The following is a 26,825-nucleotide window of genomic DNA, read 5'->3' on the forward strand; positions in this document are numbered from 1 at the left end:
GACTGACCCAGGATCAAGTATGGAAAGTGGAGTTGGTCTGAGGCAGAGCGATTCTGTGAGACCAGGTAGATGAGGGTAACACACTCCCTTAGAATATGTTTTTACTTCAACAAGTGACAGTGTTTCACTTTGGCTGGCATTGTTTCCTTCGGGGTCAGAAACTGCACAGCCGAGCACTCTACCCTATTTGTGAGGACCGGCAGGACATGCCCTTGGCAGCATTTGTGTGGCAGCTAAATTGCTAAGAGAATCTTAAAGGGTAGAGATCAGAACTAATCAGCATCAGAGCCCTAGCAAAGCAGCGAGAGTGGACTCAAAACCTCAGACTTCAAAGAAGACAAAAGTTGGTTTCCACACAAGTGCCCATCAATGTTGACAAGGTCATGGATGTCCACCAGTATCAGGCCTTTTTCATGACTTGCTGCTATAATAATATTGTGTGTTTAGAGAAGATTTGCATGCCAAGGAACCACTCTGATTCTTTTTAATTTGCCATCAAGAAACATCAAAGTCTTCTAATTAAATATAGAAACTGGCCTTTCCATTTTCCTGAGCCCCTAGGAGATGGTCTCTACTGATGTTATCGGAAGGGAAGTCATTCTGGATGTCCTGGAGCACAGGGAGGTACAGGTGCCCTTGGCCTATAGTAATCTGATGTTGATATTTGGTTCTTTTGTGCTCCTGTTGTCCCCTGGTTCAGTAATGGGAGAGTGAGCAGAGGAAGTTGCTCAGGGATCCCAGAGTAGTTTTGCAGTCATAGGAATTCTCTTGCCCCCCAGACCTGCACAGTCTTTGCCCTGTTGCCCATAAATAACAGGCTGCACAGCATAATCACCAAAGCCACTGATTTTCCAAGGCAAATGACCACTAAATTTCGATTAAAAATTCATAGTTCTGGGGACGCCTGGGTGGTTCAGTCGGTTAAGCATCTGCCTTCGGCTCAGGTCGTGATCTGCGGGGAGTCTGCTGCTCCCTCTGCCTGCCGTTCCCCCCTGCTTGTGCTCTCCCTCTCTCTCTTTCTCTGACAAATAAATAAATAAATAAAATCTTTAAAAAAATAAATAAATAAAAACAACTCATAGTTCTGTATCAAACCTCAGCTACAATAATCACAGCTTCATGTCATTGGTTAGCAACACATGGATTACCAGATACTAGTATTTTGACAATTCACTGTTAGAAGATCGTTTTCAAAACAAGGTAAAACTATGACTCTCATACAGATACAAAAATGAATGTGTAGGGTGCCTGGATGGCTCAGTTGTTGGGCATCTGCCTGCAGCTCCGGTCATGATCCCAGGGTCCTGGGATCGAGCCCCGCATCAGGGGTCCCTGTTCGGCGGGAAACCTGCTTCTCCCTCTCCCACCCTCCACCCCCCTGCTTGTGTTTCTGCTCTCACTATCTCTCTGTCAAATAAATAAATCTTTAAAAAAAAATGAATGTGTATTAAAGATTTTATTTAATTCAGTGAGGAAACTGAGGAGATTTTACAACCAATTCAAAGCAGAAGTCAAAAACAGCACACATTTACATGGAGTAAAGAAATGAGAAATGAATGAGCAAATGAAGACAAAACTAGCTTCTGTGTGGAGGATAGTTGATGGAACCTCTATTAGATAAGACAGAATTTACATGTCTATAGACAAGAATTTTTGTTTACATGACTATCAGTTACCTACAATTTATAGAATTGTAAAAAAGCTCCTATACAATCAGAATCAGATAACATAGAAGAGTGTCCCCTGCATAGCGCGTAGTTTTTCACTGAAGTACAAAATTGTTCCTACAACATCTATATTTATACCAACTTGAGATTAACAGATAGGGAACTGTTGTCCAAGTAAACAGTCTGAAAGAATGGTACAAATTATCAATGATCTTTCAAGGACCCTGACCAGTAAGACTTCCCAGTGTCATACCATTAATATGTCACTCCATATTCAACAAGAGTAGTAAATACTATTATGTGATTAATGGTACATATAGCTAGTTCCATAATGCTGGTTGAACCATTTTAGTCCATGTTCCTTGAGGACCTACAGCCCAAAACTGTTTGAGACATTGCTCTATCTGCACCTACACTCCACTCTTTTTTTTTTTTTTTTTTTTACCACAAGAGTAGGATCTTTAGAACTGAACAAAAAAAGAGCTCCTGGCTCCTGGACCATAACTGAGATAATGATGACTCTTACGTACAATGTTCCAAGTTCAGATGAGTGTTTAGAATTGCCATATTGATTGACAATAAATATTTTCCTCCACCATCTCCTCTAGTGTCATTTGGCTTTGATTTTACTTCTATTCTATTCTATGCTATTCTAGTCTATTCTATTCAGCTCCACCAACCCAGATCTCACAACACCACAAAGTGAAGGAAGCAATAATTCCCCTCCAGTCACAATTGCTGAAATGGAATCAGCTGATATTTCTACACCTGTTCATATAGCTCAAAGATAACCTTACAAATGTCATGCCCTTCCTTGACATTATAAGCCAAATGAAGACCAGTGGAAATATATGCCATGGGCCTGCCCAATATTGGCATGTGGCAGGATCATATTTTTAAAAATTAAACTGATGCTGTTTTGGTCTCATAGCCCTTAGTAATTCTTAGTTTCCCTGAGGCTTCCTATCTATAGCCTAGAACAAAGAGGCCAACTGAGTTGCTTCATCAGCTCTCAGAAGACACACACGTTTCAAAGCAAAAGCAAAGGGACTAAGGGAAGCAGCTTCCAGGGTACCCTGGCAGACGAGGACCATGGCCGTATTGTCCCCTCTGGACAATACCAGACTCCAAGACATCCTACCACACACCGCCTGCCTGCGGTAGGGGCCAGGTCTAGGCCTTTCCAGAGCAGCCACTCTCCACCAGATGGCGGCAGCTTCCCTGGGGGCCTGATTCGGGTCTCTTTCCCCTGGCAACTATTCTGGCTCCTACTCCAAGTCCCCTCCGGGGTCCCAGCCATCATTTGGCTACTCCCCAGGGCAGCAGCAGACGTACCCCAGGGTTCGCCAAGGACATCAACACCATTTGGCTCAGGGTGTGGTAGAGAAAAAAGAATGTCTAATGAGTTGGAAAGTTATTTGAAGCCTTCAGTGCTTGAAGACCCTTGGGCCAGCCTACAACCAGTATCTATAGTGGATATTGACCAACAATACAGCAATATCCAAGCATTCACAGGCAAAACAGGAAGATACTTTCGTTAACATTTCTGAAATTCACCCAAAGCTTCATGTGTCAGGAACATCTTGGACAAAACTTTTACTTGTGTAATTAAGTTGAACCCTAAGATGGTGACTTTGAATAAATTATTTGGATCTTCTTGGTATTTTTCATCATATCAAGTATTGCTGATATTAGGAAAGATAAACAGTGGAATAATTTGCAATATTTAGCTCTTTAGAAGTACCTACCACATTTTAGAAGATTTACAGTTTCCAAATATTTAATGTTCATGGTTATATAATGGACATTTTTGGTTTTCAATGGTTTTCCAATGTTTTAAAATAAAACATTTTGTCTTTTTAGAAAAAAATTAAAAAGCAAAGGGACTAAGTTGCAAGTGCTTGATAAGGTACAGTGATTGTTGCTTTTTTTTTTTAATTGCAATAAGGTTTGACTTGCAAGATATCAGCCAAAGCACAAAAGATTAAGCAAAGAGTTTTATATTAGCCATAGCAACAGTTCCATATAGAAAGTAAGGGCAGATTTTTACCCCCACAAGGAGGATTAAAGACCTTTCTCAGTTGGGGGAAGGAGGGAAGTTCAAATACAAGTGAGGAGTCTACTCCTTGATTCCCTCCCTTCACCCTGGATGAAATTCAGGCAGTCTCAGACTTTTCTGGTCATTCTTAGATAGTAAAAAGCCCAAATGGTTACATCAAGTTGCAAACAAAGTCTCAATTCAGGAAATAAAAGTGTGCGACCTCAAGTAATTACCAATTTAATTTGATTTAACAGTTCAACTTCTCCCCTCTTTCAACTGGGGTCTTTGTAGGTAGACCCAAAGAATGGAACATGATGCTATTTCCCCACCATAGGCTTCAACACCTATCTTGCTATCTTGCTAGCTGGGTTTTCTGACTCCTCCAGGGTCAAAACAGGAGGAAGAGAAAAGGGAAAGGGGAGCAGGGAGGGGGAACAGGAAAGTTAGTACTTGATTAAGACTGTCAATGGTCCTTGCCCTCTGGTCTGACAGATGTCTAAAGCTGGCTCTTACAGGCCCTTTTATGAGCCCCTTCAGAAATCCTCACTGGGAATATTCAGTTTCATTTCTAGTCCTGGTGGATGCATTTTTCTCTGCCTAGCTGCTCCACCTCAGCATTCCACAACCCATTCTCTCCCTTGGGTTCCCATCACTTGGTCCAGGCTTAGACAAGATTTAAAAGAGCCCCAGGTCTGTTCTTTCTCCCAATGACCATATCCGTTGGAGTAAACACACACACGCATCCTTTGCTCCCACCTTGGATCAGCTGGATAGTCCACATTCCTGCCTTTTACATTTTTCAGTCAGAAGTCAAACACCAGTCCACACTGCCACCCTCCTGCCCGCAAAACTGCATGAATCACATATCAAGGTTTCTAAGGAACTCTTCTCGCCAGGTTTGAGATGAGGGAAAACAAGGCAGGAAGAGCTTACAACAGAACTCTTTTCAAAGACATCCTCTATCCAATCCTCTCTTCCCATTTCCAAAGCTATCCTTTTAGAACTTCAATACCAAAAAAGTTTAGAAACTTCCTTTGAAATTTTTCAAATTCTACTCTGTGATCTCACAATCTACTCTGCCATCTGGCATTTGTCATTTTAGGATCCCAGCCCTAAACTTCCATTTATGGATCCTATTACAAGTGATTTCTACTAGGGGCGCCTGGGTGGCTCAGCCGTTAAGTGTCTGCCTTCAGCTCAGGTCATGATCCCAGGGTCCTGGGATCAAGCCCCACATCAGGCTCCCTGCTCGGCGGGAAGCCTGCTTCTCCCTCTCCCACACCCCTGCTTGTGTTCCCTCTCTCGCTGTCTCTCTCTGTGAAATAAATAAATAAAATCTTTAAAAAAAAAACACACACAAGCGATTTCTACTACTAGAGGAAACAACGACTCATGAGCAACATAGGTTCGAGTATAGAGTGGGGAAAAAAAGTTAAATTTTAACACATTTAAGTTATGACTAAATGTTATCCCACCTTGATTCTTATTTACCCTCAGTATAATACACACATGTAATAAGAGAGGCTTGGAAAACAGGGGTCCACAAAAAAAAACCCAATGGAAACAGAAAGTAACTCTCTGCAGAAAAAGCAATAGAATGAAGGGGTAAACAAGCTGGCAACCGTCTGCAAAAAGGTCAGGTGTCCTCTCCCCCATCAACATCAAAATAGTTTGTGTACCCATAGGTCTGCAACCCCAGAAAGATGTATGGAGAGTGATTTAGTGAGTTGATACCCTACTGCTCCATCTGTATCTTCAATGAAAGCAAGAGGTAAAAATGCTCACAGCCAAAAAAAAAAAAAAAACCAAAGAGCCAAATCAGGAGCAACAGTAAAGAGAAATGATGGTTCAAATGGAGTGATCTTGGGGGGCCTGGCTGGCTCAGTTGGAAGAGCACAGGCCTCTTGATCTCGGGGTCGTGTGTTCAAGCACACGTTACATGTAGATATTAAATAAATGAAAAAAACTTTTAAAAAATGGAGTGAACTTGAAAGAAAATATTCTGATTTACAAGATTTGTGGCTTGCTGGGCATCTCAGGAAACACTGGGTGATAGCAAAGACTGAGTGTGCCCATGAGCTTAAATACCCACCTATAAGAGGAGTTAAGTGGTATGATTTGCAAATTAGATAAATGAGTTGTACAGCTTGGAGTCCCACAAAGTTTGTGTGAACTTAGACCCCTAATATTTGATATGGTTCCATTTATTAATCTTCTTAACATAACTTCATGTTAGTATTAAAAACACTGTTTCAGGGGTTCATGGGTGGCTCAGTCTTTAATCGTTTGCCTTCGGCTCAGGTCATGATCCCGGCGTCCTGGGATCGAGCCCCGCATCGGGCTCCCTGCTCCGCGGGAAGCCTGCTTCTCCCTCTCCCACTCCCCCTGCTTGTGTTCCCCCTCTCGCTGTGTCTCTCTCTGTCAAATAAATAAATAAAATCTTAAAAAAAATAAAAAATAAACAAATAAATAAAAACACTGTTTCAGATGTCACCAAAGGCACTAGGAAAGGGGATCCATACCACCCAGCAATATTCTACGAAAGCTGGAGGAACTCATGAAAAACTGGACAGAATAAGAGAACATTAGTATTCTAATTCTTTTGCACTCTTGTGGTTGTTGTTAAATATACATGAAGGAGAGTTCCAAGGGTTGTAGCAGAACGATTAAGGACCGCCACATGAAGCCTTGCTCATGGCTTATCCATGTGTTTAGAAATTTTGCTTCCACTCAGTAGTCATCTCTCAACCCAGTTTTCGTCCCCTGGAATCTAATGAATCTACTCCCTTTGACCCCTTCTATTTTATTTACTATTGCCATGTAATAAATTACTCTAAAACTTAGCAACTTAAAACAACCGTTTTATTAAGTTCATGAGTTCTGTGGATCAGGAATTCCAACAGGGCACAGTGAATAAGACTTGCCTCCACCTCCTGCTCCCCTTTCCCTGCTAAGTGAGGTCTCAGATGGGAGGACTCAACAGCTAGGATTGACTCTAGGGTAGGGGAGGGAAAGAAATGCTGGAATCACCTGGAGGTATATTCACTCAGATATCTGGCTGGTGGTGCTGCCTGTCAGACCTTAGCTGGTGCCGAGCACTTACACATCGCCTCTTGTGTGACCTCGATTTTCTCCTAGCATGGCAGCATGGAAACTTACATGGTGGCTCAGGTTTCCAAAAGCTGAATCTACATCAGCTTTCTGGCCTAGCTTCAGAAGTCACACAGCATCATTTCTGCTGCATCTATTGGTCAAATGAATCACAAGCCAGCTGAGATTCAAAGGGAAGGGAAATATACCCTCTTGATAGGAGGAGTGGCAAAAAAAATTGCAGCCAATTTTTTAAAACCGCCATACCTTCCCTGACCAACACTTGAATACATACACGACTATCCCAAATGCATGTCTATTTTTATTTTTGTTATCATTTCCCCATTTTGAGTTATCAGACAGAGTAAGGTAAGGCTTCTCTGAGATAAAGCACTCTGCTTGCCTCTCCTTTTATGACCTCAACCTGGCCAAGTACACACAGAAGCACATAAGCATACATACTCACTCACTGAGTACACACCACAGTTTTCAGGGAATTAATTAAGCAAATGAACTTTAAGATTCAGGAAAACTGTCAGAGTTGATTTTCCTTTTTTTTTTCCCCCACTGCAAAGGGAAGCAAATCTTGAACTGTTCACCATCAAAAAGATTAACCTTTCATTTTGTTCATCTTTCAGAAAATCTTAGTAAGCTTTCCCCTATCAACTCCTTTACACCACTTGATGCAATTTTTTAAAATATCATTGATTTTCACACTAGCTATTGTTTCATGATATATAATTATATAAACAATGTTTCAAGGTAAATGTTCTTTCTAGTCCATAGAGAAGTTAAGTATTTAATCTATTAGTACTGAAATCATTCTTATCTTCTCTAAAATATATTTATATTGTATATACTTATATATATACTATATATATATATTCTTGGGGTGACTGGGCGGCTCAGTCGGTTAAGCATCTGCTTTCGGCTCAGGTCATGGTCCCGGGGTCCTAGGACCCAGCCCCATGTAGGGCTCCCTGATCAGTGAGGAGTTTGCTTCTCCCTCTCCCTCTGCCTTCTCCCCACTGGTGCTTGCTCTCTCTCTCATGCTCACTCTCCCTCTCTCTCTCAAATAAATAAATAAAATCTTTAAAAAAATAAAATAAAATAAAAAATATATATTAAACACACACACAAACACACACACACACACATTCTTAATAACCAAGTAAACAATGACTATTGCTAAGGGAGTTGAGAAAAACGTATTCACTTTGAAACATTTTTTCTTTAATCAAAACTGTTGCTACAAAGTACTATATTGCTTAGAAGCTCTTCATCATCCTTCAAAGAAACACTTTTTCTGATCATATTTTCATTTTGAGTTGAGAGGCATGTATTATACACCACAATTTGATATAATGAATGCACACAAATCACTCCAGTTTTTAGCAAGCCCTCTTTTGTGGCTTCTTGGAGTATCATTTGCCGCTCCCTGATTATTGGCAAACCCAGCGACTCATCAAAGGATAACTATCCTGCCCAGAGATCAATGAAAATACAAAAAGAAAATACCTGTAACTTTTACTTAGTAAATTTACCAAACTATTCTATGCTTGGTTTTACCAGATTATGCAAGGAAGGATAATCCAGGAATTTCAACCATGTTCCTGAATGGACAGTGATAAACAGCACTGACAGTGAAATGGAAGAAACACAAAATGCTCCGGGGCTATCCAGCCTCGGCTGAAGTCTTTATCCCAGGGGAATGAATCCATATCTCATAGGAGAGTTTACATTTATAGGGCTAGTTTAGAGGAAACTGATGTAAAGCAGAATGTGAATGCTGTAGAAGAGATTCAGAGTGCTTTGGGGATTAAAAGGGTAAAAACACATAGGTTAGAGGAATCATGAAAAACCTCATAGAAGAAGGGGCCAACCAGCTGCTTAGGGTTCCACCCTTAAATATAATGAACACCCAAGACTTATCAGATATTTCTGAACAACAACAACATGGAAGAGAGAGACCTAAACGAGCAAACAATATGAAAAGAAAGGGAGAAATAAAACTTGAAAATTTTGAGGGGTGGGAGGGAAAAGGACACAATACAGAGAAGAGATAAAAACTTACAAAGAATAGTCTCAGAGAAATAAGAGAAGGTGTATCCTGTAAAAAAGAAGAGGTGCAAAGAAAACAGGCAATCAAAGAACAGGAAAGAGTTCTTGGAATTTAAAAATCTATACACTAAGAAAATTTTTAATTAAGTAGAAGGGTTGGAAAATAAAGTCTTCCCAGAAAGTAGAGAAAAAGAAAGCAGGGGAATAGAAGAAAGACACAAAAGATAAGAAAATTGGATAATCAGTCCTGGCCATGGAACATCTAATAGATCTGGATACCAGGAAGAGAAAAAGACAGAATGAAAGAATGATAATCAAGAAGTAATTCAAGACAACTAGTGGTGCTGAGGACAGAAGTCTGTAGCCTGAAAGGACTTGCCAAGTGACCAGCAGGATTAATTTCAAAAGTTCCATTCCAAGGACCGCATCACACAATTAGTGACTACTGGGGATAAACTGAAAATCCCTTAAGTCTTCAGAAGAGAGAATAAAAGAAATGAGAATGGCCTTGAACTTTTCAATAATGACCCTAAATGACAAAAGGGAAAAGATCAGAAGTTTTTAAAATTTTGAAAGATAGTGACTTTCAACCTAGAATTTCAACCTAGAATTTCTACGTGGTTAGGTTTTAGAGTGGACTAAAAAGCATTTGCCGACACACAAAGGCTAAATAAATTTACTTCCTGTCTCATAAAAATTACTATGTGTCCAGCAAAATAAGTAAATAAGTCAAGAAAAAGAGAAATCATGGATTCCAAAAACCAGGGTATCTAATTCAGGAATGAGTCAAAGAATAGTTGCAGGATAACAGCTGACCTAGAGAACAACCAGTCTGGAGGTCTCCGGGAGGAAAGTTCCTAGAAAAACAAGAAAGTTAATAAACTAGTTGACTTGCTTAGCATTGGGGAAATTACTGGGAAGGGTTAGACAAATCTCATGGAAAAAATTAAAGATAAATACTGAAAGGTATGCAAGTAAAACAAATGTTACAATCATCAACTCCAGGAAAAACAAGCACAAGAACTGTAAAAGCAAGAAAATTAAATCATAATACATTATTTGTCATAGGAATAAACAATATTTATATAGTACAGTGTTATCTATGACTACCAATTGAACTAAAAATTATAACTCTATTATGATGGTGGAGTGTTGCTATCTAGCCAGTATTCCTTCCCTCCCTGTCCCACCTTTTTCCACCTAGGTTTTGTTCAGGTATCTACCATTTTCTGTCTGGCAATGTCCTTTGGGGAAGGCTGATCCCAATACCAGCCCCAGAAGATAAATCTATTTAGTCCCAATCATGATAATCCCATCCATCCCTTCAGTTATGAAAGTTTCAGGAAGACGCATACGTCCAATTCTGTTGAGGGGCCTCTTAAACAGAAATGCAAGGAAGAGTCTGTCTCCTCTTCTTTCTGTGGATATATGTTAAAGACAACTAAATTTGCTGCCTCCATCCAGCAATCATGAGGGCAATCTAAAGACAAAGTGAACACCCCAAGGATAGTAAAGCAAAGATCAGAAGACTCAGGTTTTGATGATGCCACTGAGTTATGCAACCCTGAGAGATAATATCTTTAGATTTCTGGTAAATGGAAATAATAAATGTCCTTATTAAGCCAGTAAAGTCAGGGTCTTCTGTAATCCTCACTTGAAAGCATTCTAATTGTTTTGGGGTTTTTTGGGGGGGTGGGAAGCAGAGGGAGGAGTGTACAGCCTGATACTCAAAGTACTAAATTGCTAAATCCACATCTACCATTAACAGGACACATATAATATACTATCTAAAATTATTAAATCAAGATAGAGTAGAGCAGTATAAATTCCACATTTAGAAACAGAGAGGCAAATACTTGGGAAAACGTTAAAATAGTAGATAGTTGGGGTGCTTGGGTGGCTCATTTGGTTAAGTGTCTGACTCTTGATTTCAGCTCAGGTCATGATCTCAGGGTTGTGAGACTGAGCCCCACATCAGGCTCTACACACAGCAGGGAGTCTGCTTGAGATTCTCCCTCTCCCTTTGCCCCTCCCCCCTCCCCAAACTCATGCACACTCTCTCTCAAAATAAATAAATCTTTTTTTTTTAATGAAAAATAAAATAGTAGATAGTGGGTAGTTTTCAGGAATAGGAATAAGAGTTGCAGAGAAGTGAGGTAATATTTAATTATGTGGATGATTACTTTGATAAAAATAAAAAGTAATCACAATAAATAAATAAATATGCAAAACAAAAACAAAGAATGTGATTTTCCAAGGTAACTGTACAGAAAGCTTGAGCACCTCATGTAGCTATCAAAGTAGCTACTGACATCCCCCAAAAGCCAAACCAGCTGGTCTTCAAGAAGCTAATATAATAATCATAACCACATAGATCTTACAGTGCTAGGTACCAATGGCTTATAGTGGGGAGCAACCTGAATCTTTTTAATTACATAATGCAATCCTCAGATAGGTTCAGACAGGATTAGAACAAGAGGATATGATTACAAGGTTACATGATGAGGGCTAGGTTGAGGTCACATGACTTCCCAATATTCTTTCCCCAAGTTATTTGCTGGCAGCTAATTTCATCCCTTTTTTATTATTATTTAAAAAATGTCTTCCAGCTCTCATTTCTCTATAATTCAAATATGAAATTTTACTCTCAAGGTCTCAATATATTAAAGGGCTATAACTGAAAAAAAGATCTTTTCAGCAAACTTCCAAGATTTTACAACTGTTAGACAACATTAAGGTCAGATGATGGAATCTGATTTTTTTTTAAATTTATATTCAGTTAGCCAACATATAGTACAGGAATCTGATTTTTGATAATCAAAGAAAACAGAAATGTAAGATTTTGGAGTGAGGAAAAATTTGTCATTCTATTAAATAGAACTCAATTTATTTATCTCTTGATCTTTGACAAATTAACAAATAGGATATTAAAATTAACATTTTAAAACAAAATCTTGTCACTGATTTCAGCCACTTGGCCACCAAACTTTTCACCAGATCAAATAATGAAAATGAGTCAGATTTGCTTTCCCATCTTGTTCCCTGGTCACCTCTTGGTGAGGTGTGTCTGAGTCTGCTCTAAGAAGGAAGTGCAATCATTCCCTAGGATCTGGAAGAGTTAAGGAGGAGGGACCAAGGCATTGAGATGTTGCTATTAGCATTCTGTTAATACCAGCCTGCCTTCAGGTCTCAGTTTACTTCTCCAGGAATCTTCTTTATCCTCCTAGACTAGGATAGGCCCCCTGTTACATCCTCTTATTATAACATCCTACCCTTATCACAACAGTAATCAAATAATTGTTTCTGTAATGAATTGTTTCATGTCTGCCTCCCCTACTAGACAGTAAGTTCCATGAATAACAGGTTGTGTGTATTTGGTTCAGTTTTATATTACCTAGCACAATGCATGGCATATTATACATGGTCAGTAAATATTTGATGAATAATTGAAAAGGGGAAACAAATGGTTTTTATGCATATTAAAGTATGTTCAGCCTTACTCATATATAAATAAAAATGAAAACATCAATAAAATGCTATTTTCTACTTATCAAACTGAAAAGTTAAAAAATTTTGATAATATACTCTGTTGTTGGTAAGAGTGAAGTGTGCCAGGTGGCCCCTGTTGGGGGTGCTATAGGTTGGCAGTCTCTTTGGAAGAAACTTAGCAAAATATTTCAAAACTTAAATACATATACCCTTACATCCGACAATTTCACATCTAAAATTTTATTCTACCATTATGCTTTCATTTCTATTCAAAGACACCTCTACAAGGATGTTCATGGTGATTTTGCTTAAATAGGAAAAGAATCCTAAACTCATAGAATCCTTAACTCTCACTCATGTGAGAGTTAAATATCCCACATCTCTAAGGTAGAGGCAGCCTCCTCCAGCAGTCGTGAGGGAAAGTGAGGGTTACAACTTTGCCACTGGCCTAAGAGGTTTTTGGCATGGAGGGTTGCAATGTCAGAGAAAAAGCAGCTGGTGGCCTTGGGTCTCCGGGAGGAAGATAACAAGTTCAGGGAGTTCCCTGAGGAAGATTGGTCTTGTTTAGATGAAGATGAAGAAGCAAACCTCTGGGAGGATAACCTGGATGATGACAATGTAGAAGGTAACTTCTCCAGTCAGTTCTGAGGTGAACCAGAGAAACATGCTTATAAGATGGAGACCTCACAGCATCCAGAATTGTTGAAGCAACCTAAGCTTGAACTGGTTACGAAATTCTAGGACAGAGAACCCAGGATAGGACACCTTAAAAAATATGTTTATATATTCTTTTTCTTTTTAAGATTTTATTTATTTATTTGACAGAGATAGATACAGCAAGAGAGGGGACACAAGCAGGGGGAGTGGGAGAGAGAGAAGCAGACTTCCTGCAGAGCAGGTAGCCCGATGCAGGGCTCGATCCCAGGACTCTGGGATCATGACCTGAACCGAAGGCAGACGCTTAATGACTGAGCCACCCAGGCACCCCAAAAATCTAATTCTTGAAGGAATATTTTTCTAGACCAGATAGTCTTTCCACTTAGATCTTTTTTTTTTTTTTTAAGATTTTATTTATTTATTTGAAAGAGACAGTGAGAGAGGGAACACAAGCAGGGGGAGTGGGAGAGGGAGAAGCAGGCTCCCCGCCGAGCAGGGAGCCCGATGCAGGGCTCGATCCCAGGACGCTGGGATCATGACCTGAACAGAAGGCAGACACTTAACAACTGCACACCCAGGTGCCCCTTCACTTAGTTCTTTTAATCAGTTTGCAATTATAAATATGTAAGATGACTGAATTTTTATTTAGATTATTTTGAAGATGCTCTCCTGGGGATGCCTGGGTGGCTCAGTCGGTTGAGCATCTGACTCTTGGTTTTGGCTCAGGTCATGATCTTGGGGTCCTGGGATCGAGCCCTGCGTCAGACTCTGCACTCAGTGCGGAGTTTGCTTGTCCCTCTCCCTCTGCTCCTCCTCTCCCTCTGTCTGTCTCTCTCTCTCTCCCTGGAATAAATAAATAAAATCTTAAAAAAGAAAAGATGCTCTCCTTAATGTATGTTTATTATATGTCTCTGTTTAAAATAAAAGTCTCTTTTTATATCACTAATAATTTTTCTAAACAGAGACAGATAATAAATGTCTCCTGGGGCGCGTGGGTGGCTCAGTAGGTTAAGCATCTGCCTTCGGCTCAGGTCATGATCTCAGGGTCCTGGGATCGAGCCCCACATCGGGCTCCCTGCTTAGCGGGGAGTCTGCTTCTCCCTCTCCCTCTGCTGCTCCTCCTGCTTGTGCTCTCTCTCTATCAAATAAATAAATTAAATATTTTTTTAAAATGTCTGCTAAGGAGAGTCTCTAAAGTAGCTATAGGCTAATCACCTTCATTTAATATAGAAGGTACATTTCTCTTTTGAAGTGGGAGCCATATTCATTCATTCATTCATAATAATAAATCTAATTTAATTTCTATGACCATGCATTTTATAAGAATTATACAATTCTTATTTATTTTATGAAATAAATTTCAATTAAGTTTTAAATGTTATTTTTAAAAATGTTAATTAAGAAAGTAAATTAAATGCTATTAAGAAATCTTATTAACATTAAATGTTATTAAGAAAAATAAGACTTATGTGAGACAGTTACAACTGTTGGCTAGTTGATGCACCATCATAGCTGATGATCTAATTTTATCAGACTACAAGTCAAAAAGTGCATAGCATGGGAGAGAATATCTCATATGCCTGGAATCCAAGTGAGAGAACTGCCAAGCACCATATGCATTCAGCTAAACTCCTCCCAAACTGAATGAGGCTTTCAGAGTGTAAGTACACCTGAGCCACAGAACTGTCATAAGAATATGGAAACTTGTTACCAAAATAACATAACCTGGCATCAAAAATTTGCTGTTGAATAAGAAAATGTCAACGCATTAAAACATTTCTAGCTACCTCCACCTAAAGCCATTAATTTTCTAATAAAAGTTAAAAGGTGAGCAGTATCTTATTAAGATCACTAATTTTGCAGGAAGAATGCTTCTACCTAGTTTGATTAATGTATAAGGTACTGTAACACTTTATTTTTAGGTTGTAATATATCACTTAAGTAATATTAACATATAATTTCTATATAGGGACACCTGGGTGGCTCAGTTTTTAAGTGTCTGCCTTCAGGTCCTGGGATCGAGCCCCACATCAGGCTCCCTGCTCAGTGGGAAACCTGTTTCTCCCTCTCCCACTCCTCCCTGCTTGTGTTCCCTCTCTCGCTGTGTCTCTCTCTGTCAAATAAATAAATAATATCTTTAAAATATATATATAATTTCTGTATAAATGGACTATTGACCTATGGAAACTTTATTTTTTAAAGATGTATGTATTTATTTACTTATTTATTTGAGAGAGAGAGAACATATGCACAAGTGAGTGGATTGAGGAGCAGAGGGAATCTTCAAGCAGACTCGCCACTGAGTATAAAGGCTCAATCTCACAACCCATGAAATTGCAACATGAGCCAAAACCATGAGTCAGAGGCCCAACCAACTAAGCCACCCAGGCTCCCATTATTGAAAACTTTATTTATTTATTTATTTTTAAGATTTTCTTTTTTTTTTTTTTTAAGATTTTCTTTATTTATTTGACAGAGAGAGAGATAGCAAGAGCAGGAACACAAGCAGGGGGAGTGGGAGAGGGAGAAGCAGGCTTCCCGCCGAGCGAGGGAGCCTGATGTGGGACTCGATCCCAGGACCCTGGGATCATGACCTGGGCCGAAGGCAGACGCTTAACGACTGAACCACCCAGGCACCCTGAAAACTTTATATTGACATCAGTTGTAAATATATATATTGGGGGCGCCTGGGTGGCTCAGTTGGTTAAGCGACTGCCTTCGGCTCAGGTCATGATCCTGGAGTCCTGGGATCGAGTCCCGCATCGGGCTCCCTGCTCAGCGGGGAGTCTGCTTCTTCCTCTGACCCTCTTCCCTCTCATGCTCTCTCTCAAATAAATAAATAAAATCTTTAAAATATATATATATATATATATATTGGGGGGGCAGCAAAGCAAAGTTTATTGAGTGATAGTAAAGTGATAGTACAAAGCTCCCAAAGAGAGAGGGGACCCAAGAGGGTTGCCCATAAAAAATATTTTTTAACTCTTTTTAAATGTTAAGAAATTTAGAAAGTTTTTGACCAGGCTGAAAAGGCACAGAGCAAAGGTTGATTCTGCCATGTCAGTCTTCTCAAAGTTAAGGCAGTAGCCTTAACTTAAAATGCCCTTAGGGAGTGGGAGAAATAAGATCAATATTTAAGGGTACAAACTTGCAAGACATAAAAATCTAATGCACAGTATAATGAATATAGACAACAATATTGTACTACAATCATCAAACTTGCTAAGAAACTAAACGTCATTTCCCATCCACTAAAAAGAAAGGATAATTATGCAATGTGACAAAGGTGCTAAATATCACTGCAACGGCAATCACATTATAGTATATAAATGCATCAAATTAACACATTGTATGCCTGAAATTACATATTATAAGTCAAATATACTCAATAAAAATTTTTTAATGATTCAGAACTTAAAAAATTACAATGTTAGATCATTTCGCAACATATACAGATACATTTTTTAAAGTCTTACTATGTCTAAAATTAACCCATTTTAGACAGACAACAGATATTCTTAAATGGAACTGAAACAATGATATTCTAGTAAATAAAATGGATAAATGTTAAAGTTCTAAGAAATTTGATTATCATTTTAAGCAATTAAGCTTAAAAAATATCTACTTCCTTAAAAAAAGCCACATTCTTGCTGAAAATCCTTAAGGCATGAATAGTCTCACAATTCCTTAAACTCAAATGAAATACTTTTAAAAACAAATCTTTGATCAGATGAGATAAATTCAGAGTCCACAGTATGTATTCTGTCCCAGCAGAGAGTTCTCAGTTGTGCAACCAAGAACCTAGTACTGGAACAAGCAGGAAGTGGGGCAGAGGCTGCTAAAAGCCATCTCACAATCACATGACATCATATTTTACAGATTTTCAGATAGATTGCAAAGGTAGCCACCCATATAAGTCCAGTGAAAACTGATGGTCTGCTAAGTTGTCATGTGAGGCAGTAGGACCTGTGCGCGTGAAGTGAACCGCAGAGGTAGGCTTGTCAGTGAGTTGGTGAGTTGGTGGAATGGCACAGGGCTAGGCAGGAGCAGGGATATTGTGCCTTTAAAACACTCGGAGCAAGGGGCACATGCACCCTGATGTTTATAGCAGCATTATCAACGATAACCAAATTATGGAAAGAGCCCAAATGTCCATTGACTGATGAATGGATAAAGAAAATGGGGTGTGTGTGTGTGTGTGTGTATACCATGTAATATTACTCAGCCATCAAAAAGAATGAAATCTTGCCATTTGCAACGACGTGGATAGAGCTAGAGGGTATTGTGCTGAGCGAAGTAAGTTGGTCAGAGAAAGACAAATATCATATGATCTCACTCATATGTGGAATTTAAGAAAGAAAACAGATGACCATAGGGGAAGGGGAAAAAAAGAGAGGGAAGCAAACCATTAAGAGATTCTTAACTATAGAGAAGAAACTGAAGGTTGATTAAAAGGAGGTGGGCGGGGGATGGGCTAGATGGGTGACGGGGATTAAGAAGGGCACTTGCTGTGATGAGCACTGGGTGTTATATGTAAGTGATGAATCACCAAATTCTACTCCTGAAACCAATATCACACTATATGTTAACTGGCTAGAATTTAATAAAAATTTGGAAAAAAAATACTCAGAGCAAAGGCTGTTCTTGACCATGAAATCCCACCCCATCCCCACCTCTGGCCAGTCCTTTCTCAGTCTGCCACCTGCCCAGCCCAGAGGCCCGGTGTGTCTCCCCAACCCTTCCCTGCCACCTCCCAGGTTCCTCCCTCCAGAAGGGCAGGGTTTGCTGAAAGGCTTAGCAGTACCTCCAGGTGTGCACGATGGCCCTGGACACCACTCTCAGGCTAGAGAGAGGGCTTCTGAGGGATACTATGGAAACCAGGGAAAGCTGGGGGATATCTTCCAGGCCACCATGGCATGGTGAAGCATGGGAGTGCATGGGAGGGCTGGAGGAGAAACCTGGAGGAAACCCAGAGGCCAAAGAAAGGGAGGACCAGGAGAATTCCTCCTGTACCTAAAAGGAGTCGGGGTGCCAGAGGATAGTACTGGAGCTAGACGTGGAGACTCTAGGAGACCCCAGCCAAGGTTGCTCAGGTTCCTGGAGCCTCATCCCTAGACATATTTCTATATCAGCTGGGTCAGTGCTAGGGGTTCTAGGCTGTGCATGTGGGGCTGGTCTCTCCCAGGAGAAAGTGCTAAGTTCTAGGCTTTCCTAATACACAGAGGAATCCCTCCCTGTTAGCTTTATGTGTGAGGTACAGAATAAATTTGGTTATCAGGTATGTCTGAAATAGCATTCTCCTTCTCTAGAAAAGCTGCTTATCCTGTCATATATACTGCAGTGAGCCTTTGGCTCTGGAAAAACTAGGCCGCCCTTCTCTATTTAGCAATGAGTATATAACCTAAACCCTTTTTAACACTACAAGCCAGTGAGTTGGAATAGCTGCTGGGGATTGGTTAGAGAGGGATGTGGCTGCAGGATGGGAGGGAGAGGATCTTTGCAGAGACAGTGTTATTATACATGAACAGAAACATCAGGGTGCAGCTAATGAGAATCCTCATCAGGGCCAAGGAAATGTGTTTATCACAACTTAATATTCTTCCTAGGGTCCAGGAGAACGTTCTGCATACTGAGAATCTTATTGGATCCTCAAGGATACAACGATATGAAAGACACTTACAAACACTAGATCTAATGGAATTATCAGTCAACAAAGGCTGATGCCAGCAAGTGACCAGTGTCTAGAATCTCCTTTGTCAGGTCTTAGGCTCATAGTTGCAAAACTGGGACAGCCCAAGGCTAGAATTTTTCTTGGTCAGGGAAACTATCAGGTGCTTTGAGAAATGTCTTCTTCACAACTGCACTGTGATAAACCCATGCTGAAAGTGGGATTCTAGCCTTTTTGTATTTATTTCATTCCAAGCAAAGCCATTTCTGGTACCTAATAAGAACTTAATACTAATTAACATGTTAGACATGGACATTCTTTATTTTAAGGTACATCCTTGTCCAAAATAAATTTAAAGAGATGTGTTTTATTTTGGGAAGAAAGACGGGTGTAGCTATCAACTGACTTTCTTTGTGAAAAAATAACCATTGATAGAAGGCTAGAGGCTTAGCCCAGCAGAAGCTAAATTAGAATCTTGAACTAGAATTGGAGAGTAACAACAAATTTAAACATTATATCAGTCAGGAAACCAGAAACCACACCAGTTGTTTCCACAGAGAGAATTTAATACATGGAATTAGTTAAACAGATTTTGGAAAACTGAAAAAGCAAACAGAGAAGTTTGAAGTAATATAGACTGTAACAGTGTCAGGAAGCAGCTATCACCCTGAAAGTGAGGGGGCACAAAAGGAAGAGGGTGGAGCCATTAAAACTCAAAAACTCAGGGGAGGGGGGCACCTGGGTGGCTCAGTCGATTAAGCGTCTGCCTTCAGCTCAGGTCATGATGCCGGAGTCCTGGGATCGAGCCCCACGTAGGGTTCTCTGCTTGGCGGGGAGTCTGCTTCTCCCTCTGCCCCTCACCCCACTCATGCTCTCTCTCTCTCTCCCTGAAATAAATAAATTAAAAAAAAAAAACCTCAGAGGAGGAACCCCAAGATCTGAGATTCTCTGAAGAAGAGAGACTGCCCAGCTGGTGCAGGTTACCTCTGAGGCTGGAACCAATGGCTATTCTTGGTGTAAAGACCCCAAATAATACACCAATTATAGTTTGACTGGTCAATTCACCATAAGAAAGGATTTAGAGGCAATATATGCAAGAGGACCACCCTTTTTTCCACAAAAGTAAAGCCTGCAAAAATGGCAGAAGACTTGAAACTCAAGAATACAGAGACAAATAACCCAACAAAAAAAAATAACGTAAGTATTTAAATAGATATTCTTTGAAAGAAGATATACAAATAACCAATAAGCACATGAAAAAAATGCTCAATATCACTGCCATCAAGGAAATACAAATCAAAACCACAATGACATACTACCATACCCACTAGAATGGCTATAACAATTTTTTTAAGAGAGAGAAAGAACAGTAACAAGCATTGGCAAAGATGTGGAGCATTAAAACCTTTATACGTTGCCAGTGGAAATGTAAAACGGTGCAGCTACTGTGAAAAACAGTCAGGCAGTTCCTCAACAAGTTAGACACAGAGCTATCTTATGACCTAGCCACTGGCATTCAGACAATGTTCTGGAATTAGTATGATGATTGCACAACTCTGTGAATATACTAAAAGTCACTAAATTGTACACTTTAAGAGGGTGAATTCTATGACATAATGTAAATTATATACTGTGAATGATAATGTGAATTATATCTCAATTTTTTTTAAATAACAGGAGAGAGAAGACAAAAAAATAGGGACAGTGTTTTGAACAAGATAATATTAGACCAAGCATATAAATTTGTCTCCTTTTTCTAGAACATCCTATTCAATACCTTCCCACATCAAAGTGCATTTTGACTTTGTTATCTGCCATTCAAAATCTGACTGACTAATCAAGCCCTCAAAACACTAAAAAAAAGTACGTAGAGTGCTTTCATGATTAACCTGTGGCTCACCCATCCAAGAATGCAAGGACAGAAACCTATAAAGCATTGCGTCCCAGCATTATCTACCCTGCAATCCTGGCTTCTGTGATCGGTGGCCCCTGCTGGTTAGGAAAGGGCACCCACCTTTCCATCAGACTCCTGACCCCTACTTGGCACTTTGCACCAATCCTGGACTCCTACAAGACTCCCACCAGCCCCAGGACAAGCATCAGTAGCAGATGAATTAGTAAGATTATGGACCAGGAAGCCATCTACTCATCTACCTTACAAGGTGTCCCCATTCTCCTACTATCACTCCATAGAACTCTCATCACACATCCTCCTTGGCTAGAAGAGGGCCAGAAACCCAGTGGAAGTAGGAACATCCCAGGTATAAACTTGGCATATTTTAAACACCAATTAGTCTTGTTCATACTTTCTTCTCAGGATTTTCCTCCATCCACCCCTTCTTTTCTTTTACCACTGCTTCTTCCTAGTTTATGCCTGCTTTGTTATAATTGTCTCTAGTTTTCTGCTTAGTCTCTCCCATTTCTTATTATCCTACACACAGATATCAAATAACTTTCCTAAAACATTTTCTCTTTTTCACTTCTCTGAAATCCTTCAATGCCTCTTCAGTGCCAGTTGAGTGTTAATAAAATTTAATATCTGAATCTGGTTTCTCTCTCTCCAGATTTACACAAACTCCCAATTTGATGACATACAATACTCTACCCTCACTCTAAGATTGCCTTTGTCTGTGCTTTTATATGTGCCTTCTCCCCCAGTTCCTAATCCTCTCTCATCACAGCCTATCAAAACTCTTCCAGGTCTTCAAGACCTATTCTTTAAGGCCTAGATCAAGTCTTAGCTTTTCCAAGAAGCCTTGATTGTCCCAGCTGAGTTGAATCTCTCTCCTTGAAACCATCACTATTTTCTCTCCCATTTGGCCCCCACCATCCACTACTTTGTAGAGTAATCACTTCTGGCCTCCCCATCTCCCCTCTAAACTTCAGGGAGACAGTGGAGCTTTGGACATCATGAAGTTCTAGTCAAATTTAGACTGCAGATCCATTCTGCACTGCGACTTTAGAACTTTCAAAGAGTTGTTGTCAACATTTAAAAGTTGGGCAATTTCTCATAAAAAGCTGGGTTTCCTGCTTCTCTTGAGAATTTTGATCACTCTGGGCTGAATTCAATTCACACTGGACCTGTACTCCTGTTTAAAAGATGCTAGGGCTGAGTAGTGGCCACCTCTTTAAGATGGGGCCTGTGTCCTCCAGTTCACCCAAATTCCCATCTTGCATAGTCTTTAAGCCTCATTCATGCCCCAAAGGGGTCTCTACTTCTAACATCTCTACAGTGTAAGGGATGGATGGGTGGATGGATGGATGGATGGATGGATGGATGATGGATGGATGGAAAAAAGGGATAAATGAACAAACTAACGTAGCATGTGGCAAAACTCACATCCTCCACGTGTGTCCTGCTGTCCAGGAAGCTTGACAGCTGAATTCTCTTAGCTGCCCCATCCTCCCACTCTGTTCTTTACTTGTCCCGGGTCATGTTCAGAAAAATTCTGGTCTAAGCCTGAGTGGAGAAAAGACGTATTTCTTTCTTTTTTTTTTTTTAAGATTTTATTTATTTTCTAGAGAGAGAGCGAGGGAGAAACAGCATGAGAGGGGAGAGGGTCAGAGGGAGAAGCAGGCTCCCCGCTGAGCAGGGAGCCCGATACGGGGCTCGATCCCAGGACCCTGGGATCATGACCTGAGCCGAAGGCAGACGCTTAACGACTGAGCCACCCAGGCGCCCAAGACGTATTTCTTTTTAATAAGCACTTCCCACTTTCCCTCTCAGAACTCATAATGAGTGTGAAATGACAGTCAAGGTTTTTAAAAAACCATTACTGTGCCTCTGTATCTGAAACTGGGAAAGTAAAAACTCAAAAGGGATCCATGCAAGTCACAGCCTTTGCTTTGGTGTGCCCCTTGGTGACCCACACTGAGGCAACACATGGCTGTGGGCTCCCATTGTTAGAGTAAATGTGACCTTTCTTACACAAGGGGATTGTGGTTTTGATCGATTGAAAGGACCCCATGGGCAGCCAAGGATCAGCATAAAGGGTTAAAAGGTGAACAATAAATATGCCAGTGCATTAATACAATTAGGTTTATAAAAAAGGCACTGAAGCAAAATGGAACATCGAGAGTTTACAAAAGCAGCTGACGTGTTCTGTGTTTTAGAGATGGATTTATGGCTAATTAACTGTCCAGAACCATTCTAACTCCTGTACATAGGAAAACATGAGCTGAGACAAAGAGTGATTGATTTTAGTGGGAAAGTCCTGTATTGTGAAATGAGAGAGAAAGGGAGGACAGTATAAGGCAATTATTTGGAAGGATTGAGTTTGCACAGCATAGATGTGGAATCAGAGTTTTGCTAAAGACTGAGTTTTGTTGCTGCACTATTGTTCTTATTACTGTTGTTTGTGTTGTTTTAAAGTGTCCTATAGTAAGGCAATAGTTATATCTGTCATGGAAAGGTAGCTGGATCACAATATTTACCAGAGCCTTTGAAGTCACTACACTGGAATCCAACATTAGGCATTAATCAACCCTCATTGTACGGAGATTATCATGCTATCATTACAAGAGAGGAAAGAGAAGATTTTGGCTTTAATAGTAATGACTTCTTTCATATTTAGAGTTTTACCTGGATTTCAGGGGCACCGAGAAAGTGCCCATAATAGGAACAGGCACTACCACATCTAGAAAATATAAGTATTTTCTATTTAACTCATTCTGTCCTGGAGTAAACCCTTTCTGCCAACAGTTCCATATGCAACCACTCTTCTAGCCCTGAAACACAGTCAAACCAAGAGAGCGTATACCACTAATGAATACTGGTCTAATACCAAACATCTATATTCAAAGTAAGACCTAACCACAGATAATAGCAATGGGACTCATCATCTCTGTGGTTCTCTTTCCTGCACTTTTTCTAAAGATCAATTGCTCTAACTGTGGTTATCCACTTCCTCCCTCTAGAGAAGCTTCTTCTTTTTTTTTTTTTTTTTAATTTTTATTTATTTGACAGAGAGAGAGCACATGGCAGGCAGAGGGAGAGGGAGAAGCAGACTCCCCGCCGAGTAGGGAGCCCGACGCGGGGCTCGATCCCAGGACCCTGGGACCATGACCTGAGCCGAAGGCAGACGCTCAACGACTGAGCCACCCAGGCGCCCCTCTAGAGAAGCTTCTAAGAGAGGTAAGTGGGAATATAATCAGAGAAAAAGAAGGTAAAGTCTAATAACAGAGCAAACATGGACAACAGAAGATACAGGAAGGTCTACCAAGAGGGAAAATGGGTTGGATACAGTTCAAGTTGGCAGAGTAGTTAAGATTAAAGATAAACAAAAAGCTTGCTTTTTTGAAAGGGGAAAACTGGATTCTAGATTCTGCAGATTTGCTGATATCAGGCTCTAGAAAATATAAAGTGGCTTAAACATAGAGTTGGTTAGCACTTAGAAAGGAACTAGAGCTAACTCAGAGCAATTAACCTCTTTTTCTTTTCTAATAGGATGTCTGCACTGGTAGAGCAGGGATAGATCACTGATACGACTTAGGGATTTCAGAAAGTCATGTGACAAAGTCTTTCATAATAGCCTGGTAGGCAAAATGGAGAAACCAAGACAAGATGATAGTACAGATAAGACTGACAACTTTATGATGACAGGGACTGTCATTAACTTGTTCACTGCTGTATCTTCTCTATGCATCACAGATCCTGACCCAGGCTCAAAATATTTGTGTTGATTTAGTAAAGTTAGGTGCATTCTGATGACTGAAAAGCAGTACCCAAAGCACATTGTTTTCTGGATCTCTGTCAACAGATTTTATTTTATTTACCTTCATATCTCCAAGGGATTAGAAAATACCTGGCATACAGTAGACACTTAATAAAATGTGATGAATGAACGAATAAACCTATAGGTCTTTTATAACATTCTTACAAGGTTTTTTCCTTAGTCTTAACCTAGTCAATGTTTTAATCAATGACTTGGTTGAAGATATATTAAAAAGGGGGGGGGGGGGGCACCTGGGTGGCTCAGTTGGTTAAGCAACTGCCTTCGGCTCAGGTCATGATCCTGGAGTCCCAGGATCGAGTCCCGCATCGGGCTCCCTGCTCGGCAGGGAGTCTGCTTCTCCCTCTGACCCTCCTCCCTCTCATGCTCTCTGTATCTCATTCTCTCTGTCTCAAATAAATAAAATCTTTAAAAAAAAAAAAGGGATTATCAGTTACTGCAATTATACACACTGAAACAATGAATAGATGAAATACAATGGGTGAAAAGGACATAGGTCAATATCAATATGACAAAATTTAGAATCACTAAATCTATATTCAAAAAAATGCATGAGACAAAAAAAATAATAAGCACAAGGCATATGATCTAGCAATTCTACTGGGCACAGGCATACCTCAGAGATATTGTGGGTTCGGTTCCAGACCACTGCAATAAAGCAAATATCACAATAAAGCAAGTCAAATGAATTTTTTGGTTTCCTGGTGCATATGAGTTATTTACACTATGCTGTAGTCTATTAAGTGTGCAACAGCATTATGTCTAAAAAAATTAATTTTAAAATATTTTATTGTGGCATGCCTGGGTGATGCAGTCGCTTGGTGACCAATTCTTGGTTTCGGCTCAGGTCATGATCTCAGCGTCATGAGATGGAGCCCTTCATGGGGCTCCACACTCAGTGGGGAGTCTGCTTGAGATTTCTCTCGCTACCCCTCTCCCTCTGCACCCCCAACCCTGTGCACACGTGCTCACTCTCTCTAAAATAAATAAATAAATCTTTTTTTAAAAAGAAGAGAGAGGGGTGCCTGGGTGGCTCAGTCATTAAGCATCTGCCTTTGGCTTAGGTCATGATCCCAGGGTCCTGGGATCGAGCCCCACATCAGGCTCCCTGCTCCCCAGGAAGCCTGCTTCTCCCTCTCCCACTCCCCCTTCTTGTGTTCCCCCTCTCACTGTGTCTCTCTCTGTCAAATAAATAAATAAAATCTTAAAAAATAATAATAATAAAATAAAAATAAAAAAGAAGAGAGAATAGGCACCCGGGTGGCTCAATCGTTAAGCGTCTGCCTTCAGCTCAGGTCATGATCCCAGGGTCCTGGGATCGAGCCCCACATCGGGCTCCCTGCTCAGTGGGAAGCCTGCTTCTGCCTGTCCTGCTCCCCTTGCTTGTGTTCTCCCTCTCGCTGTGTCTCTTTCTGTCAAAATCTTTAAAAAAAAAAAAAAAGAAGAGAGAACTGGCTCATAAAATAAACCCTACCAAATATAAAAGAATTGAACTCGTATAAAGTTTTCTGACCACAAAGGAATTAAACTAAAGTCAATAACAGCAAGAAAAATGTTTTAAACATATGGAAATTTAAAAACACACTTTTAAGTAATCCATAAATCAGACAGGAAGTCTCAAAGGAAGTCAGAAAATATTTTAAACTGAATGAAAATAAAAATATAACATACAAAAATGTAATGTACAGCTAAAGCAGTGTTTATAGAGGAATCGTGTCATTACATACTTATATTAGGAAAGAAGACAGTCTCAGATCCATTAAGCTAGGTGTCCATCTTAAAAGAAAAACTGAAAATGAAAAGTAAAATAAACAAAAATATCACAAAAGGAAAGAATTAGTAAAGATAAAAGCATAAATCGATGAGATTAAAACTAACCAAATCAAAAAAGGAGGGGAGGTGCACTAGAGAAAACAAAACCAAAAGCTAGTTCTTCGAAAAGATCATTAAAATTGAAAACCCTCTAGCAAGACCAACAAGAAAAATAGGAGAAAAGACACATATTACCAATTATCAGGAAAGAAAGAGGGAATCACTACAGATCCCAGAGATGTTAAAAGAATAATAAGGAATACTACAAACAATTCAATGCACATAAATAGAACAACTAAGACAAAATGGACCAATTCCTTAAAAACTTCAAAATATCAGGGAAATAAAAGCAAAAATAAACTATGAGGACTTCATCAAAATAAAAACTTCTGCACAGCGAAGGAAATAATCAACAAAAATAAAAGGCAACCTATGGAATGGGAGAAGGTATTTGCAAATGATATCTGATAAAGGGTTGGTATCCAAAATCTATAAGGAACTTATAAAACTCAACACCCAAAAAGCAAATAATCCAGTTAAAAAATGAGCAGAAGGGGTGCCTGGGTGGCTCAGTCAGTTAAGCGTCTGCCTTCAGCTCAGGTCATGAT

General features: G+C 39.9%; 2 pseudogenes; both read left to right on the forward strand.

Annotated features, from left to right (window-relative positions):
• Positions 1-564: 564 nt before the first annotated feature.
• On the forward strand, positions 565-3,208 carry LOC123839107 (M-phase-specific PLK1-interacting protein-like; annotated as a pseudogene).
• Positions 3,209-12,825: 9,617 nt separating this feature from the next.
• LOC123839106 (26S proteasome complex subunit SEM1-like) lies at positions 12,826-13,089 on the forward strand (annotated as a pseudogene).
• The last annotated feature ends 13,736 nt before the right edge of the window (positions 13,090-26,825 follow it).

The sequence above is a fragment of the Mirounga angustirostris genome, unplaced genomic scaffold (genome assembly GCF_029215605.1).
Source record: "Mirounga angustirostris isolate CCGP_5_RB_7025 unplaced genomic scaffold, mMirAng1.0.hap1 SCAF_3, whole genome shotgun sequence".
In the NCBI taxonomy this organism is placed as follows: domain Eukaryota; kingdom Metazoa; phylum Chordata; class Mammalia; order Carnivora; family Phocidae; genus Mirounga; species Mirounga angustirostris.